Raw genomic sequence first — 12,138 nt, forward strand, 5'->3', positions numbered from 1 at the left:
AGCTTTGGCCTTCAGTGATTGGTTGAATGACGCTGTTGTCGGCTATCAGATGTTCAGTGGTTGGTCGCTGTTGTTTGATAGCACTTGGTTTTTTTTATCAGTGTTGGTTTTCACGAACCTGACATCCTTGTGTTTGTGTCTCGATCACTCTGCGGGTGTGTGTGTGTGTGTGTGTGTGTGTGTGTGTGTGTGTGTGTGTGTGTGTGTGTGTGTGTGTGTGTTAGTTAGTTGGTGTGTGTTGTGTTTGTATGTCTGCTGATGCCTGTTTCTCTCTCTCTCTCTCTCTCTCTCTCTCTCTCTCTCTCTCTCTCTCTCTCTCTCTCTCTCTCTCTCTCTCTCTCTCTCTCTCTCTCTCTCTCTCTCTCTCTCTCTCTCTCTCTCTCTCTCTCTCTCTCTCTCTCTCTCTCTCTCTCTCACACACACACACACACACACACACACACACACACACACACACACACACACACACACACACACACACACACACACACACACACACACACACAGGCTCACTACTGATAACCACTTCCTTCACAAATCAGAAATTGGAGGAAGCAGGAATAAAAACATGAGATTGACGCACGTATAAAAAAGAAAAAAAATGTAAAGAAAATAAATAAAAGAAAAAGCATCAAGTTTCTGGCAGCGCTGAGTATGTTGGAGTCAGTGGATTGGGATGATGGTGAAATTAAAGGATTCTCTCTCTTTATACTCATATTGTGTTATTTCAGTGTTCTCTAAGCTCCCTATACGCTAGGAACATTCAGAATAGTTGCTTTGTGCAGCTCTTCGATGTAAATTAAAGAGAGTAGCACATATAGAGCATTGCATCTTTGTTACGGGCGTATACTGCAGGAGTTTTTAACATCGCTGTAATGGTGTGAGGTATATCCGTCCGCGCCTGTGACGAAAGAGTGATGGGAGGGGAGACTCAGCCAGGCACGCCGCGGAAGGAAGTGAAAGTCTTTTTTTCTCCCCCACTTTACTTCCCATCTCCCCTCTCCCTTCCTTCTCTTTCTCTTAACCTTCGCCCTCCCTCGTCTTCCCCCTTGTAGTCTTGATTTAGGCTCCCGTGAGTGACAAATAGCGATAACTTAAAACAGGAACAACCTCAGACACCGCCCATTTACTTTAGGCTTTCGTCTCCTCATCCTGTTCATCCTTCTTCCCCCAGTCCTTCCCACACCCCATCCAAACATCACTCAGATTTCTCCCACACCCTGACCCCACCCAGACCCAGCCAGACATCCATTTTATCTTCTCACACGAACTTTTACATAGACAAACAACTTACATGCATTTTTTTCCCTCGTCCCTCTTGCTTAGAAGTGATTTTATGCGCTAAACAGGCAGCCAACAGACGCCTGTCGTCGGGGTAATGGGCTGGCGTGTGCACAGGGGGGAGGGCAGCGGCTGGTCTTTGCTTGCCTTCACCGGGTTATGAGTAAGGCAAACACCTGGCTAGGGGGCGTCGCCGCGGTGCTGGTCTCAGTACTTGCCTCCCACCGCTAGCCAGTAGTACTCTCGGCTTGTTAATGGCCGCAGAATGAGCCACTGAATCTGTTAAATTCCCCAGGTCATGGTGAGTGCGCTTCATACATTCCTTATCTGGGGTCTTTTACCCGAGGACCCGGAGGCTGTCGTGCTCGAGGCAGTAATGATAATAGTTCGGTCGTGACGTAATTTGCATCCTTAAGCTCGCGTGGGTTGAGGGAAGCCATTGTGCGGCAAGGACGTTCCGTAGAGTGTGCGGGAGGTGGCTGCTGCCATCTCCTCCCCGGCATGGTCTTTACTGTGGAGTGTATCACCTGCAGGGCGCGAGGGTGGCGGTAGGAGACCTTTGAGGGGATGGTGATGACCTCTGCTGCGCCACGGACTGCACCGATCAGACCCACGCGGTACGTCGTTGCGAGGCAGTAATGACGCACATCTCGCCGTAATGAACCACCGCGAGGCTCATCAGCGCCACGCCGCCAAGATGAAGGGACGAATCATAATTGAGTAGATTCTCCTGACGTGGCGCCGCCGCGAGCCAGGCAGCCGTCAACACCTCGGGCAGGGGCGCCAAGGCCGAAGAGGTGCACCCTGTTGACGAAAATTTTTGCCAATTGACCTTAGCACATTGTTCAACGGGCCCGGCGGCGCTCACGGCCAAGTTCTCCCACACGCACACACACACACACACACACACACACACACACACACACACACACACACACACACACACACACACACACACACACACACACACACACACACACACACACACACACACACACACACACACACACACACACACACACACACACACACACACACACACACACACACACACACACACACAAATGCACACCAAGACGCACACACACACACAAATGCACACCAAGACGCACCTCGGTCTGGGTCTGCACCCTCCGCTGCTCCCTCTTCGTAAACACTCACGCACAGAATGCAACGCGTAATTTTCACGCTTCACACCTGGCGACACGTCCGCTGCATGACCAGGACGGGAGTAAATGCCCTGTGTGACACGTGGAGGTGGGGCGGGGTGGAGCGGAGAGGAGGCCAGTATGCCCCTGACTGTGGTGGAGGGAGGGTGTGTGTGAGTGTGCGTGGCGGTGCTGCTGGTGTTCCCCGCTTGCCTACCTTCCTACCTGCCTTCCCTCACACCTGAGCTGTCTACCTCACATGCTCTTGTAGCTTCCTTTCTGGTGGCGGTGCTGGTGCCGGGGCCGGTGTAGCTTCCCCTGTATATAGTCTGTAGCCATAGAGACGGGTTTTTCATCTCGCCACGCTGCCTCCCATGTAAGTAACGTGCCTGACACATCCTTGTTTTCTCTGCATGAACCTCTTTGATGCGTATTTACAAAAGATATTCAATTTCCTGGTGTAAATATTGACAGTAAGGACATAACACAACGCGCCGCTTGGCGTTACCACACCGACACTAACTTTACGCTGCATTATAAACTTCAGAACACGACATCTGCTCCTTCACTCATTCAGACGCATGTAAACTTCTCTTAAATTAGGAAATTACGTACATAGTGAGTAGGAATGAACATTGTTTAACACTATTCATCCCTAAAATTAATGCGCTTATCTTTTAACTTCTGTTCATCGCATACGCTTCGTTATTGCATTCTTAAACACAAGGGAATAATGAAAATAGAGGGGATAAAAGAGAGACATTGCATGCTGGCTGGAGGCTCCTGACACACCCGAAGTCCACCTGTCAAAAGGAAAAAAGGTGTTTTGTTTGACTGAAACCTTTCCCCTCTAACTGCGACGCGCCCGTGCCTTCTCTTCTCTCCCCCTCACTTCCTTTCCCCTCACACCAGTGGCCGCCCTCCCCTTCCCATACAAGGATCCGCCCTTCATTTCCCCTCACAGAGCTACCCATCCTTACATTCCCCTCACACTTCCCTCTCCTTTCCCCTCATATCATGACCTACCTTTTTCACAACTTTTCCTCGCACCTTCCTTTTCTCTTCTCCCCTTGTTCGCCTCTTTCCTCCCCTCTCCCCTCACATTACCCCTTCTCTCCCCCTCATATAAAGTCACATTAAGGCTCATTTCTCTCCGTATGAGGCAAATTATATAGACAAATAAAGGAAAATAATAACTACGCATACAACTTTTTTTTCTTATGAGTGAATATATTGAACGAAGAGAGGGTGTGTCAGCCGTGTGTGTGTGTGTGTGTGTGTGTGTGTGTGTGTGTGTGTGTGTGTGTGTGTGTGTGTGTGTGTGTTTTTGAGGGTCGGTGTCCCCTGCGTTTGTCACCCTGAGTATCGTGGATCGGGAGTCACGCCCCTGCCCCGTGCTGGCCCCACCTGTCAGCCTGCTAATGAGTATCGTATTATATCACTTCCGTCGCACCTGCCTTCACCTCTTCCCTCCCTCCATCTCTCCTTCCTCACCGTATCTGCTTCAGGTCTTCCTTCATCGCCGCCTTCATCGCTTCCTTCGGTATATATTTTGTTTGTTTTTTTCTTCTATTTATTGTTTGTTGTTTCATTTCGTTCATTACTTCATCGGATATTTGGATAGGTATTTTTTTTATTTCCTTTTACATTCATCCACATATAGACTTTATTTGTTTATTCTGTTACACACACACACACACACAGACACACACACACACACACACACACACATGGCACAAAAATCTCTGAAGGACTTCGCGAAAATGCGCAAACTTTGTCTCTTGAAACGTAGAAACTTAGTAAAATGCAGCTTTTTCTCCTTCTCTCTCTTACAGGGACTAACTCATGAAAGTGTGTGGTTGTGTGTACGTGTGTTTGTGTGTGTGTGTGTGAGAGAGAGAGAGAGAGAGAGAGAGAGAGAGAGAGAGAGAGAGAGAGAGAGAGAGAGAGAGAGAGAGAGAGAGAGAGAGAGAGAGAGAGAGAGAGAGAATCATCATAACTTGTCCAGGCACGTTGTATAATCAATTACGAAATCATAAGAAAAAATCAAAATAAAAAAAAAATAATACACAGTCCTTGGTATTTAAACTTCCTTCTCGTGCTGCAGTGGCAAGTTCGTCACGATCAGTTTTTAAGTAAAGGTAATGAGTGGCTCTTGATACTCTACTACTACTTGAGGCGGCGGAAGGGTATCACATCCCAGCAGTCAATGTCCACCTGAATTAGTAATAGTAATCAGTCAGGTAGAACGTTAAGAGATTCGCTGTCATCGGGTCATCATATAAATTTCAGTAAGTGTTGTGATTACGTAGGTAGTGAACTGTGTGTGTGTGTGTGTGTGTGTGTGTGTGTGTGTGTGTGTGTGTGTGTGTGTGTGTGTGTGTGTGTGTGTGTGTGTGTGTGTGTGTGTGTGTGTGTGTGTGTGTAGGAGACTGTACGCTCCTTCTGTACACACACACACACACACACACACACACACACACACACACACACACACACACACACACACACACACACACACACACACACACACACACACGAACACTTCCTGCCTCCTGCTTGTATTCGCATCAGAACGCAAATAAATAGAGCTCAGTAAGATGGTAGAATGATGGAGAGAAGGGAGGGAAGGAAAGGGTGAAGGGAGACGAGTGAAGGGAAGGGAAGGGAAGGGAAGGGCGCCTCCGGTACACACCTGTTCCCACCTACAGCTGACGCCGTGCACCTCATCCCTTGCTAATTGAACACGTGCATTGAATAACATTATAAAACTATTCCGTACCAAACAATATGTAGTTAGTAATATATCGTCGCCTTTAAGATGTGGAAAGTGTAACATCCTGGAGAATATTGTTTTTTTTATTATTATTATTATTATTATATAAGATACATAAAAGGGTTGGCACATTTTTTAGTTATATAAAGAACATAGAAGGTAATTGCCCTATCTTTGACTCTTGTAAGGAACGTAAAGGTGAACTCTGATTATCTGTGTTTGAATTGTATAGAGAACATAAAAGGGAAAGTTGCATATTTTTAAACTTATGTAAGGAATTATGAAAGGGAAATTTATTTAGACATATTTTTTCGCCTCTTCTTCAGATCATCTTACAAGGACGACCTACATTTTCTTCCCTATTCTTGTTTTTCTCACTCCCTAATCTTCTCTTCTCTTCGTCCCTCTCATCTCCCTTTACCTCCTCGATTTTTCTCATAACACCCTCCTCTGAACATCTCCCATTACGGCCTTGGATGAATTTCATGAATATTACAGTATTACGACTACGATTTTTACCGCTGTGTATGAGTACAATTTCCTAAGCCACCAGGAAGGGTATTCAGGTCTTGTTTCCCTTCTTGTCCTTGCTTTCCACCTCACTCTTTGCCCCGCCCCACTTTTCCCCTTGATCCTCGTTGCTTCATAACTCCCGTCCAGCCTTGCAATGCCCCGCCCCGCCTGTTTCTTCTGCTGTATCTTAATCTGCCTGTGTTTCCCTCGTCCCGACTCGCCTCGCCGCGTAGGTTTCGGTACTAAATTGACGTCGTGGTTCATAACGTCATTTGTTGTTCAGTATCAATTCAGGGACTTTTATTATAACAATTATTCTGGTACTTTGCCAGTTTTTCCATGTAAGCGTTTTTATATATATATATATATATATATATATATATATATATATATATATATATATATATATATATATATATATATATATATATATATATATATATATATATATATATATATATATATATATGTATGTATATATATATATGAATTCTCCGTTCTTATGTATAAACAAGTGTGATGATGAATTCAGCGAAATATTTTCAAAGTAACGGTCACCTACATCAAAATGATGAATACAGAAAAGTTGACCGTGTTCAGTATATATGTACAAAATACGCCGTAACGCTTTTGCATGATATTTATGAAAAAGTGTATATGTTTTGATGAAAAATTTATATGGATGAAAATAACTTTTAACATCGCCAGCGAGGCCTGTACACTAGTTTTCCCGACCATTTCCACAACTGACGAGGCGAGCAAGACTCCAGAATGGAATGTCTTGAGACATGGACTACATACCAACTCAGAGCAGTGTTGCCTGAGTGGTGGAGGCGCGCCACTATCTGGGCTTGCCTCAGGTAGCGGCTCATGTTGGCCAGTGTGCCTGAAGGCTGTGTCGATTTGCCAAATTATGACATCTTTAGTGTGTGTGTGTGTATGTGTGTGTGTGTGTGTGTGTGTGTGTGTGTGTGTGTTTATTTTTATTCACACATATAAAACATTCATAAGCTCATGCATATGAGAAATAGCAAACATACAGAGCCATTATCTTTACTAACGTAACCTTGATGAAATAGCGACAGTACTTATATTTTCTGTTTTTTGACCACATGGGAGGTAGTGGTGATAGTTATTGGTGTTCCATTAGTATGAGAGTCAATCGAAAAATTTTAGGCGGCGCCCATCCATCACCACTGGGAGCACCGTCGTCTTCTGCCTGCTCCTCGCTGCCCCTTCCCGTCCCGGTCCGTCCTGTCACATTCACACCATTCTATTGTGCCCCCAATCGCGGCGTGCAAGGTCATGTGCTCATGGCCCTCCAGCCCCTCTACTGCCACGTATTATTTGTTATTATTAGTGGCATGAGGGGTCAGGAAACTTTGTTTGGCGAGCAGTTGTCATGAGAAAGTGTTATTTTCGTCAGAAGTCTCACACGCAGGACCTTGTGTCGGCTGCTTGGCGCGGGTGTCGCTGGGAAGGTCTTCCTTAGATCCCTTTGAGTTACGACCTTGACGGGAACAAATAAAACACGCATTAAAGAGCCTGAAATACTTGATAAGTTTTTATTTATTTATTTATTTATTCATTTTAATGTTAGTGGTGTCTTTCGAGGTTACAAACTAAACTTCCACCATACCGTTTCATCAAGTTTGAGAAGCTGTAGCAGCCACAGAGTTTGTCCAGAAATGTGTTGTGAGGTGCTGGATACTTCGGGGCGAGGCAGTCCAGAGTCGCCTTACACACGGCCAGCATGTGTAAGACTGAAAGGCTGCAGCCATCAGGAGCCGTTGGTGGGGAGCCTGGTGTGTCGAGGACAAATGTGTACTTAACAAACATTTACACTTTTACACTACAGCGAATACTTCCACAGCAGTGGCCGGGAACTTACTGTTAATATTATCCAAAAATCTATTAGTGCACATTGGTATTATCCCAGAGTTATAGTTAGGTTTTGTGCTTTATATTATATGAAGTATAAATGAAAATCATGGCTCGATTTTACATGCAACTATTATCCAATTTTACTGAACCTTCATTATTCCAAATTTTCTTTTTGTTCATTTTTTAGCTCATGTTCACAACTTCCCTGACCACTGTACATGCATCGCACGCGCCGTGAGGGACTGCGGGAAAGAATAAAGAATGTAATTCAGTTGACCTGCTTTAGCTGAGTCTTTCGATGCGCTGATGTTTTGCATTTTCTGAGTACGCGAGTCTTAATTAAAGAGTATGTGCTGTTCCTTAGATCATTAAAAGAAATAGGGGAAGTATATATTGCAGAGAGGATACTCAGCTCCTAAGATCATACATATAAAAAGATGTATTCGTATATTGCAAAATTACCTTAAGATAGACACCAAACACATGAAAATATGACACTTAACTGGTAAAGTGGAATAATACAAACGGCATTAAGCTGCAGAATGTTAAGTAGTAGTGTTGTGTCATCGGGTGTACAGAGTGATCGAAGTGTGCTATTGTTTGTGTGACACTGCCCAGGTCATCAAGAAAACAGTGTGTGCAAAGAGTGTGCTGTTGTATATGTGTGTGTGCGCCTGTGTGTGTGCCATTCTCCAGGTCATCAGGTATACAGAGTGTGTAAAGTGTGTTTAAAGCCGCGGAGGGAAAGGGGGGAGGGGAGAACTTCTGTTGATGTGCCACTTACGCTTCCAAGACTCGCCGACAGGAATTGCAAGCACATAAAAACAACCATTGAAATTCTTGGCCATTACTAGAGATATTAGCAGGTCAATGTGCCAAGAAGGGGGAAGAGGAGGAGGAGGAGGAGGACACGACAAAGAGGGATGGATAGAGTACCTGTGGGGAATATTGACTGACTGGAGAGATATCAAGAGTAGGGCAATGTAATGAAGCACACACACACACACACACACACACACACACACACACACACACACACAGTAGCAGCAGCAGCAGTAGTAGTAGTAGTAGTAGTAGTAGTAGTAGTAGTAGTAGTAGTAGTAGTAGTAGTAGTAATTTCTCTCCTTATTTGAAATGAAGTGTGTGTGTGTGTGTGTGTGTGTGTGTGTGTGTGTGTGTGTGTGTGTGTGTGTGTGTGTGTGTGTGTGTGTGTGTGTGTGTGTGTTTGTTTGTTTGTTCTGATTCCTTTGGTGTTACTAAATAAACAGCATGATATCGGTAAGCCAGTACGTAAGAACTAACGTTATTATATGATTCACACTACATAGAAATAAACAGATAAATCCTCTAATCTAAATACGTAAGTAAGATGACTCACACCTGTTCCGGTAATCGACCAGTAGCGAGTGATGATGAAGGAGGAAGCGAGAGTGAGAAAGAGAGAAAGAGAAAAAAAAAAGCGGTAATATAAGAGGAGGAAAGGACACCGTTTAGCGACGTAACACTTGGAGAGAAACGGGAACAGGAAGACACTGCACATTGTTTCAGCACTGCCATCGATGCAACATGAATTCCTGTTATCGTTCTGAGAAACCCTTACAACCCTTGAGGACAGTTAAGTGGCAGACATACAGGCCATGATTCCGGGTGCTGCTTCCATAACGTGCAATGCTTGATAGCTGGCAATGGACGGGACGGGACGGGACGAGGCGATGTGGGACTAGGGGGGGAGGGGCGTGATAAGACAGTGCGTGGAATCAGAACAAGAGGAATATACTAAAAACTGATAGGAATGTATGTCACTTTGCCCCGCTGAAAGTGACCATTGAAGTGGGAAAATGAGTTCGTTCAGTGTCATTCGTTTAATTACAGAGACCATGACCCACTGGATACCTGGGCCTCGTGTTAATTAGCCTCGCCCACCTGTTCCCTATTGAATATTTACAATGGCGCTGATGACGGGAGTGTTTTCCAGTCTTAGTACAATGTGGTGTTTGTGTTTTTGTTTGAGAGACACTTTTGTATTGCACTTTGATTTCACGAATAATTGAATTGCTGATTATTTTCCACCACCTGATTGTGTTTACCTGTTGTGTTGTGTTGCGTGGGTGTGCTTTTTGCAGGTGTGTGTGTGTGTGTGTGTGTGTGTGTGTGTGTGTGTGATAATGCTGTGTCACTGGGCATGTCCGTTTTGTTTGTTTGTCCATTTGTCTGTTTGTCTTTCTTTCTGTTTGTCTGTCTGTTTGTATGTCACCCTCTCTGTCTGTCTATGTCTGTCCGTTTCTCTCCCGCTTTCTCCGTCTGTTGACTGCACATTTTCACAACAGTCCGTTCGAATGGAACATAAACATCAGCCTCCGACGCGGACTGATGTGTGTTTCCCCGGCGATCAGGTGTGCGGCGTGGGGCGGGGCAGGTGGAGGAAAGAGGGGGGGGGAGTGATCGGTGGGGTGACATTATCTTCCAAAACTCTTGAATCCCGCTGGCAGTAAGATCTCTCTCTCTCTCTCTCTCTCTCTCTCTCTCTCTCTCTCTCTCTCTCTCTCTCTCCTCTCTCTCTCTCTCTCTGGTCTTGCCACTTATTTTCTCCTTTTTTCCCCTCTCATAATTCTGTCGTTCCTTTGTTTCTCCTTCCCCTGACTTATTTTCTTTCGTCTCCATTTATTTCTTTTATTGGTTTCTTTTCCTGTCCATTTTCTGCTGCACGTTTGATGGTTATTTGTGTTTGTTTTGTTTAATGGCGCGCGTGAATTTACTCTTTATTTGCTTTAGACCTCTCTACCTACCTACCTACCTGTCTGTCTGTCTGTCTGTCTGTCTGTCCATGTATGTGTGTATATCTCTGTCTGTCTGCCTACCTCTGTTTGCCTCTGTCTATTTGCCACTCTGTCTATCTGTTTGTTTTGTGTGTCTATCTGTATCTCTGTATGTCTGTTTGTATGTCTCTCTCTCTCTCTCTCTCTCTCTCTCTCTCTCTCTCTCTCTCTCTCTCTCTCTCTCTCTCTCTCTCTCTCTCTCTCTCTCTCTCTCTCTCTCACACACACACACACACACACACACACACACACACACACACACACACACACACACACACACACACACACACACACACACACACACACACTAAAAAGAGCAAATTAATATACGAATAAGAAAAGTGAAATAAATAAATAAATAAATCACACCTGGAGCATAATTTTATCGTGGTGCCCTTGAGTATTGGTTCCCGGTATTTCATCAAGGGAACACCCCACCTGATGTATTGCTATTTTTCTTGAATGAATAATTAATTAGGCGTGTCAAAGCTCAATGCAAAACAAAGACTTAACTCATAACAAGAACTCCCCCCCCCACCTCTACTCTCTCCTCACTCCCAGTTTATTCTTCTCTATTCCTCCTCTTCCGTCCCCAACTCTCTCTCTCTCTCTCTCTCCTCTCTCTCTCTCTCTCTCTCTCTCTCTCTCTCTCTCTCTCTCTCGTCCTTCGCCTTTCACTATCCTACGTCTCATTTTTGGATTCTAAATAGCCTTTTGTTCTTCATTTGTATTCTTTTGTGTTCTCTCTTTTCCTTTCCTTCTTACTTTACTTATCTCACTCTCTCTCTCTCTCTCTCTCTCTCTCTCTCTCTCTCTCTCTCTCTCTCTCTCTCTCTCTCTCTCTCTCTCTCTCTCTCTCTCTCTCTCTCTCTCGTTCCTTTGTGTTTTTTTGTGCTCTCGTTTTTGTTTTCTTTCCCTTATCTCTGTCGCCCTTTTCTTTTTCTTGTGTTCCTTTGTGTCCTACCTTTTTCTCTCCTCTCCCCTTTCCTCCTTTCTTAATTTATCTCTCTTCCTCCTCTCTATTACTACTCCATCTCTTCACACGTTTTCTTCTCTTCTTCCTGTCTCTGTCTTCCTCTCCTCCGTCCTTTATTTTTTCCATCTCCTTTTTTTCTTTTTATAACCATCCCTCCTCCTCCTCCTCCTCCTCCTCCTCCTCCTCCTCTATTTTTCCCATTCATTTCCTCCTTATTACCTAACACATTTCTATTCACCTCTTTTTCTCTCTCTTCTCCTTTCATTTCTTATTGTTACCATATTTTTCCCTTATTTGCCTTTTCATCTCCCTCTTAGTCTCTTTGCGTCTTTATCTTTCATATCTTCTTTCTTTTCTTTCTCTTTTACTGAACTCCTTTCCTTCTCCTTTATCTTCTACTCCAGTTCAACTTAATTTTCTTCCTCCTTACTCTTCTTTTCTTATCCTTCCCTCTTTGCTTTCCCTTTTGTTTGCTTACCCTTGTTCCTCACCCCTCTTACCTTCCAGACTTTCACTCTTCTCTTCCTCCCCTCTCTTTTGTCTTCTACACACTGTTCCTCCCCTCCTTTTTACCTCTTGTTGTTGTTGTTGTTGTTGTTGTTGTTGTTGTTGTTGTTGTTGTTGTTGTTGTTGTTGTTGTTGTTGTTGTTTTGTTGTTCTTTTTCTTTTTCTTTTCTCCTCCTCCTCCTCCTCCTCCTCCTCCTCCTCCTCCTCCTCCTCCTCCTCCTCCTCCTCCTCCTCCTC

The 12,138-nt window shown here is 44.5% G+C and overlaps 1 protein-coding gene across 2 annotated transcripts in view; it reads left to right on the forward strand.

Moving 5' to 3' along the window:
- Positions 1–1,292: 1,292 nt before the first annotated feature.
- Positions 1,293–12,138, forward strand: part of LOC135106374 (uncharacterized) — a 91,110-nt gene continuing 80,264 nt past the window's right edge. For both annotated transcript variants that reach the window (XM_064015316.1, XM_064015317.1), the window contains exon 1: positions 1,293–2,805. The gene's annotated coding sequence lies outside the window, so the exon portion shown is untranslated. The remainder of the gene's footprint in view (positions 2,806–12,138) is intronic.

This window comes from Scylla paramamosain, chromosome 13 (genome assembly GCF_035594125.1).
Source record: "Scylla paramamosain isolate STU-SP2022 chromosome 13, ASM3559412v1, whole genome shotgun sequence".
Classification (NCBI taxonomy): Eukaryota; Metazoa; Arthropoda; class Malacostraca; order Decapoda; family Portunidae; genus Scylla; species Scylla paramamosain.